This window comes from Moschus berezovskii, chromosome 4 (genome assembly GCF_049115385.1).
Source record: "Moschus berezovskii isolate FMDL1 chromosome 4, NW_MosBer_1.0, whole genome shotgun sequence".
Taxonomy (NCBI): Eukaryota; Metazoa; Chordata; class Mammalia; order Artiodactyla; family Moschidae; genus Moschus; species Moschus berezovskii.
This window is the reverse complement of record NC_142463.1, coordinates 63,398,188-63,406,700: the sequence shown is the minus strand read 5'-3', so window position 1 is coordinate 63,406,700 and position 8,513 is coordinate 63,398,188.

The window sequence follows — 8,513 nt, the reverse complement described above, 5'->3', positions numbered from 1 at the left end:
TCAGTGCTTATCCAAAGTTCCCTCTTTACATATAACTGAATAAACAGAAGATGATTTTAATCGAGAAAAGTTATCAGGCAGTTTTTGGCTTGTTTTTCCCCTCAACTGGTTCCCTGCTATTCCAAAAATAAATAATTCCTTATTCTGTGCTTTAGAGAAAATCCTCCAGTAGAAGAACACAAAAGGTTAAAAATGTGTTTACTTTCTTACCTCTCTCAGTGTAATTATGGCTTTTTTCAGTAGTTTCTGGCTTATAAGTGCAAGTAATGTTCTTTGGTTTTGTTTACATGAAAGGACCATGAGTTTCCAAGTAAGAAGTGAAAGGAGGTTATTTCTAAATGCTGAAAATGTTTTTGTTTTCTTGGTAGTGAGAGTTTGAGGGGGTCAGAAAAGTCTTACTGTTTAATTTTATACATCTAGATTTGAATTCAGTCGGTAACTGATAGAGAAAAGTAAACTGTAAGTAAGAAGCCATTGGTACTTATTTGTTGAATATGTAGAAACTCTGTTGAAAACCTAGGATTTATCATGTGAAAGCATTTCTGACAGCTTTTGCCCAGTGAAACATAGTTCAAGCTCTTCTTATTTGCAACTCCAATCTTCCCTTAAGGGTTTCTTTAAAACATTTTCTTTCATTGAGATTTTCCATGAATATTAGCTGGGAGTATAAAGGGACAGGAAAACAGAACTTCTTTTAAAAAATAAGATGGAATTAGTTTACCATAAAATTCACCATTTTAAAGTGTACAATTCAGTGATTTCTATTTTATTTACAAGGTTGTACAACCATCACCACACTCTAACTCTAGAATATTCTCATCATTGTAAAAAGATATCCCATGCTCTTTGACAATCAATCCTCTTTCCTCCCTTCCCCTAGTTGCTGGCAATTACTAAACTATTTTCTGTCTCTGTGAATTTCCTTATTTTAGATAGTTCACATAAATGAAATAATAAAATATGTGACTGTTTGTGTCTGACTTGAGCTTCCCTTGTGGCTCAGCTGATAAAGAATGTGCCTGCAATATGGAAGACCTGGGTTTGATCCCTGGGTTGGGAAGATCCCCTGGAGAAGGGAAAGGCTATCCACTGGAGAATTCCATGGACTGTATAGTCCATGGGGTCACAAAGAATCGGACATAACTAAGTGACTTTCACTTTCTTTCACTTAGCATAATGGGTTTTGGTTTTGCCTGTTTGTTTTCTGACTGTACCATGCAGCTTGTAGGATCTTATTAGTTTCCTAAAAACGGATTGAACTCCCCGGACCCCCTCTAGTGAAAGCCTGAGTCCCAACCACTGGACTGCCAGGGAACTCCCAAGCATAATGTTTTTTTAAGGTTCAGCTATACCCTGTTAAACAGTAGCAAACTTATTTTACCACAGAGGAAATGGAAACATATATTAACTTGCTCTTGGGTGTGAAAAATCACATATTCATTCAACAAATATGTATGGAGCACAATTTTACCTGGTGAGATTATGGCATTTAGGTGTGTTGCTGGTGTCACATAAACAGACAGACATCTAATGCAATATTAAATAGTAATAAGCACAAGGAGGAGAAATAAAGCAAATGAATGGATAGGAAGTGTCAGGGGTGCTATTTTAGGCAAAGTGGTCAAGGAAGGGCTCTCCAAGGAGATGTTACATCTGAGGTGAGACCTCAATGGAAGGAGGGACTAAGTCACACTGAAACCATGTCAGACAGAGGGAACAACAAATGCAAAGGCAAGAGTGTGCTTGGGGTGTTGGAGGTGCAAGGAAGTCAGTGTGAGTGGAGGGCAAGGAGAGCAGAGAGGTGGAGGGAGTCAGACAGCTAGCCTCAGGCACGTGCAGGGCAGCCCATCTAATAGAAGGGATTAGGAGCGGTGGAGTGTCAGGTAATGCCAGCTGGCAGATTTGGTGGTGGAAAATTAGGTAGTTCTCTCTTGGATATTTCCATTATCTCAGTTGTAACAAAAAGAAAGGTAATAATTGAGAGTCAGGAGGTGGGTGGTGACGTCAAAACTAATTGAACAAGAAGAAAATGAAAAGAGTGGGCTATTTAGTAGCTTTTTGGCAGCATCCAGGAACCACTTGAAGTTTATGTGTTTTTCTCCAGGGACCTTAAGCTATTCAAGTATCAACACAAAATATGTGGGGAAGTTAGTTTTAATCAGAGTTGAGGTTTTGCCAAATGAGCAGGACAATGAGAAAGAGGGACAAAAGAGTTGAGGATGTATGCAAGGGACTGATTATACAGACTGGGAAACCATGAAGGGGAGCGACAGACTGGAGGGGCAATGGGATTGAAGTATTGTTGCAGGCAGTGCTGGAGGGAGTGAGGTGGAAAACGGAAAGTGGTATCCACAGAGCCTGCAGTTAATGGTTATGACAAAGTCTAAAGTATGACTGTGGGACTGGGTGGCTGAGATGGGTGGAGGGCAAGATTACTAGAGAAGTTCAAAAAAACGACAGGACAGGGTATTAGGTGGGTCCTTTTGTGAATATTGAAATCACCAAGAATGATGACAAGAAAAATAGTGCAGAGAAAGAAATAGTGAGGTAGGGCTTCCCTGGTGGCTCAGTGGTAAATAATCCACCAGCTAACGCAGGAGACAGGGGTTCGATCCCTGATCTGGGAAGCTCCCACATGCTGCAGAGCAACTTGTGAGCCACAACTATTAAGCCTGTGCTCTAGAGCCTGGGAGCTGCAACTACTGAAGCCCGTGTACCCTAAAGGCCCATGCTACAAGAGAAGTCATTGCAATGAGAAACCTGTGCACCTCAACTAGATAGTAAACCCCACTTGCTGCAACTAGAGAAAAGCCTGTGCAGCAAAGACTCAGCATAGCCAAAATAAATAAATAAAATTATATAGAAACAAAGAAATAGTAGACATTAGCATGAACGAAGGGGAAGCTGATAGATAACTGCAAAAGCACAGGCAACAGGTGGTATTTCAAAAGAGCTGTGGAATATTAGAAGGATGGGGAAATACTGATCTAGAACGGCAAAAATAAGCAAAAGTTCACCATGATCAGTGGTGTTGGGGTATCTGATTGATCAAGTTAAGCTTTGAAGTAGTTCTATCTGATTTCAGATCATTTCCATTATACCACCTCAGGGTTTGGAATTACAGTTTTTGAACCTAAATATCAACATTCTCTTGCTATCCCTGAACTGTAAACTATTTGGCTGGTCTCAAAGTTGTATTGCTTTAAACAGTTGCCAGGATCTATTTGAAAAGTTGGATTCCAATTAAAAATTTGAAAGTTCATACATGTGTAATTGGCTAGTATGGTGAAAAGACTGGATCCTTTGACCTACAGTTTCCCATAGTCTGGATTTTGTAATTGCATTCCCATGGTGTTATTAATATCTACATATTCCTCAGTTCTCTGTAATTCCTGAAAACTGGTAATCAGATCATGATGTTGATCAGACTCAATTTCATTTTTGATAAGAATACATTACAGGTGGTGTTGTGTACTTGATCAGAGGCCATGTATAGTCAGGTTGTCTCTTTCTCCTTTTATGTTAGTAGTCACTGGTGACCTTTGTCTAGATCAATTAGTTGTTATTCAGTTGCTCAGGGTGTCCAACTTTTTACAACCCCCATGGACTGCAGCACGACAGGCTTCCCTGTCCTTCACTATTTCCCGCAGTTTGCTCAAACTCATGTGCATTGAGTCAGTGACACCATCCAACCATCTCATCCTCTGTCATCCCCTTCTCCTCCCACCCTCAAACTTTCCCAGCATCAGGGTCTTTTCAAATCAGTCAGCTGTTTGCTTCAGGTGGCCAAAGTATTGGAGTTTCTGCTTCACCATCAGTCCTTCCAATGAATATTCAGGACTGATTTCCTTTAGGATGGACTGGTTGGATCTCCTTGCAGTCCAAGGGACTCTCAAGCATCTTCTCCAGCACCACAGTTCGAAGGCATCAATTAGTCAGTGCTCTGTCTTTTTTATTGTCCAGCTCTCACATCCATACATGACTACTGGAAAAATCATAGCTTTGACTATATGGACCTTTGTCAGCAAAGTAATGTCTCTGCTTTTTAATACAATAAGTTTGTCATAGCTTTTCTTCCAAGGAGCTTCCATCTTTCTTCCATCTTTTAATTTCATGGCTGCAGTCACCTAGAAAATAAAGTCTTTCACTGTTTCCACTGTTTCCCCTTCTATTTGCCATAAAGTGATGGGACTGGATGCCATGATCTTCGTTTTTTGAATGTTGAGTTTTAAGCCAGCTTTTTCACTCTCCTCTTTCACCTTCATCAAGAGGCTCTTTAGTTCCTCTTCACTTTCTGCCATAAGGGTGGTATCATCTGCATATCTGAGGTTATTGATATTTCTCCCAGCAATCTTGATTCCAGCTTGTGCTTCATCCAGCCCGGCATTTCGCATGATGTACTCTGCATTGACAAACTCCTTTCCCAATATGAAACCAGTCCATTGTCCCATGTCTGGTTCTAACTGTTGCTTTGTGATCTGCATATAGGTTTCACAGGAAGCAGGCAAGGAGGTCTGATAGTCCCATCTCTTTAAGAATTTTCCATAGTTTGTTGTGATCTACACAGATGTTTTTCTGGAATTCTCTTGCATTTTCGATGATCCAGCGGATGTTGGCAATTTGATCTCTGGTTCCTCTGCCTTTTCTAAATCCAGCTTAAACATCTGGAAGTGTTTGGCTCACATACTTTTGAAGCCTAGCTTGCAGGATCTTGAACATTACCTTGCTAGTATGTGAAATGAGTGCAATTGTGCAGTAGTTTGAACATTCTTTGGCATTGCCCTTCCTTGGGATTGGAAAAAAACTGATCTTTTCCAGTCCTGCAGCCACTGCTGAGTTTTCCAAATTTGCTGGGATATTGAGTGCAGCACTTTAATTGCATTATCTTCCAGGATTTGAAATAGCTCAACTGGAATTCCATCACCTCCATTAGCTTTGTTCGTAGTGATGCTTTCTAAGACCCACTTGACTTCACATTCCAAGATGTCTGGCTCTAGGTGAGTGATCACACCATCGCGATTATCTGGGTCATGAAGAAGTTTTTTGTACAGTTTTGTGTATTCTTGCCACCTCTTCTTAATATCTTCTGGTTCTTTTAGGTCCCTACCATTTCTGTCCTTTATTGAGCACATCTCTGCATGAAATGTTCCCTTGGTATCTCTATAATTTTCTTGAAAAGATCTCTAGTCTTTCCCATTCTATTGTTTTCCTCTATTTCTTTGCATTGATCACTGAGGAAGGCCTTCTTATCTCTCCTTGCTATTCTTTGGAACTCTGCATTCAGACGGGTATACCTTTTCTTTTTTCCTTTGCTTTTCACTTCTCTTCTTAGCTATTTGTGAGGCCTCCTCAGACAATCATTTTGCCTTTTTCCATTTCTTTTTCTTGGGGATGGTTTTGATCACTGCCTGCTGTACAGTGTTATGAACCTCCATCCATAGGTCCATTAGTAAGTAGATCCATTATTCCTTTAAGGTAAAAATGTTGATATTGTATCAAATCTTGTTACTAGGTTAACAACTTTGGGAAAAAAAAAGAGCAAATTTCCTTCAACTGTGGGTTACCCTGAGGCACAAATCAGCTAGGAAAGACAAGCTATACCAGTTCACTTTTTCAAGGGGTTTATCTGAGAGCTCTTGTGGTTTTAAGGATGCATATATTTTGTCTTTAAAGTATTTAATTGTAGCTTGTCCTACTTTTAAAATTAGACTACATTTACAGGATACAGTTTCACATTGTGGCTTAATACTTACAGTTAAATGGGAATATATTATAGGATTTGGTTCTAACACCCTTGAAGAGGACTGCATATAGAAGTATTTCAGCTGTGCAACAAGCAGCTTTCCAATGTTCAGCTGTATTTCAGAAAAGCTCATAAAATATTAAAAACTTTTCTGAAAGGTGATCAACTAAATAATTTATGAAAACAATGTTTCAAGTCAGTTCAAGCAGAAAATGTCTACTCTCTTTCTCTACACAAGGAAATATCCCAGGGCTGCAGAGGTTTTGGAATCAGATAGATGGAGTCTGAATTCCTTCACTTATTATGGTGACCTTGAGCAAGTTACTCTACATATCCCAAATATATAATAAGAGAATCTGAAATAGTGAATATTCTAAAACATTATAAACCTCTAAATATTAGAAAATGTGTATGTACTTAGCAAAGCCCTCTTTTTAATTACTTTGGTTGGGGGTAGGGGATAAAGTAAGGAATATTGCCAATTGCCAGTTATGGTTAGTTATGAAAACATTAACATAAAAATTGTTATACTGATGACATGCCATCTTTGATTCCCAGGGCAATGATGATGTGGTCAGCTTTAGTCTGAAGTACTTTTTACTCAGTTAATTATGGAACTGCATGGCAGGCCAGAGGATCTCCATAAGGCAGTTTAGAGAGAAGGATCTGGGCAAATGACAAATTAAACTTGCCTTTGGGGACTTCCCTGGTGGTCCAGTGGCTAAGACTCCGCACTCCCAATTCAGAGGGCCCAGGTTCAATCCCTGGTCAGGGAACTAGATCCCACATGCCATCCCACATGCTGTAACTAAGAGTTTGCAGACCTCAACTAAAGATCCTGCATGCTGCAAGGAAGACTGCAGATCCCATGTGCCACAACTAAGAGCTGGCACAGCCAAATAAATAAACATTAAAAAAGAAAACAAAACCACACTTGCCTTTGGTTCCAAGAATGGAAGACAGAGCAGCGAAGAAACAGAAACACACCCTAAATTGCCTGTTAAATAACCATAAGATACCTAGATATTTCCCTTCTACTGCTGTTAAACTTAGCCCTCTGCCTCAACCTGCCCTGCTCCCCCTACCTTTTCTCAGACTGAGTTGGTATGACCCCATCTCTAGTTTGCCTCCCTGCCTTGCTAGAGCCCTGTGATCCTAGTTACTTTTTTATCTTTTGTGATAGAGCCGACACGTTGCTAATTCATGGGGGATCAAAATAATTTCCAAGTCAGTGAGAAATAAGTACAAACACTAGAAAACATATCCCCACCTCCTTTTCATAAGAATATGTTTATTAGAAACACATGAAAATTGAGCTAACTGGGGGAATAGGGCAGAAATTGTTAAAACACGAGAAGATTTTACACAATATAGCTGATGTTCATATCTTGTCACCATTAATTGTATATAATGTAAGTTTTGTGGGTGCTGTCTTTTTGGAATTACATTTTTATAAACTTTCTATTGAAGTGTTAACGTACATATAGAAAAATGGAAGTTGCATTTCTAAGTCCCTAGAGTCACATAGCTGTGACCCAAAATACTTCCTAAAAATTGTGAACTTATGTGATAGAACACTCTCAACTTTAAGTTTAGTTACGCCATCCAGCATCAGACTTAGTTCTGAATAATGCTTAGAACATTGCACAATATTTTATGCTAGCCAATGTTTTATAATTCTTGACCTCAACAAGTTGACAAGTTGAATTCAAATCGAAGTTCAACCAAGATCTTCCAGGTTATATTTTTCTATTCATTTCAATACAGATTTGAAACTTACAGTATTCTTAACAATTGTGTTAACTACAAAGAATAAAAAGATTTTGCAACCAAGAGTTGGAATGCAAACAATTTTTGAGATAGAGATCAAACTGTGTTTATAGACATCACTGGCAGCTTTACCATCAGTCATTTCCTGTGGGAATATTTCACTGGAACATAATTTTATGCCTTGATTATTCATTAAATAGCTTTAGTTCCATGAAATAAAAATAGGGTAGAACTATAAATAGTAATGTATGTGAATTACAATATAACATTTCATTGTATTTTCCTAGATGAGAATTAAGATTATTTAATAAATTATGTTCTTACACATCACTGAAAGATTTTGAAACAACACCAATAGAGTATGGTCTAGTGGAGCGTTAGGCAATAGACTGGAAATTAAAGTCAGTTGTTTCCTTCAAATTAAAGTTGACATTAGTTTTAAAATATTAATTCTTCATGTGCCATGTATGTTATACTCTATGAAGAATAAAAAAGTTAATTATAAGTAGTTTCTGCCCTCAAGGAATTTATGAATTTTCTTGTATGGGAGACAGTGTACACTTTATATAAAACAAAAAATAATAAACATACTATAAGTGGGTATGAACAAAGTACTATGGGAGAGTTTGGAGGAAGAGAGATTACGTCCATGTGGAAGATCAGAGATGATTTCATGAAGAAGACAGCTAAGTGGAGTCTTAAAGGATGGTTAAGATTTCTGCAAAAAGAGATGCAGGTAAAATTATTCCAGGATGCAGAGACTAGGTTCCAAGGTAGTATAGATCAAACCACATCTAGAGGCTGGAGCCTTTGACTTGTTTAAAGAAAAAGGAACTTACATAGACATATATCGTTGAACACAGGGTAAATTAGAGCTACATTTTTATTGAGTTATGCAAGCATTCATTTATTCAAAAGTATTTCTTGAGTACTTACTTGGTGCAAGTATCCTACGAGGAATTAGTAGTATATTTATGAGGTACTCAAAGGCCCTGTCTAG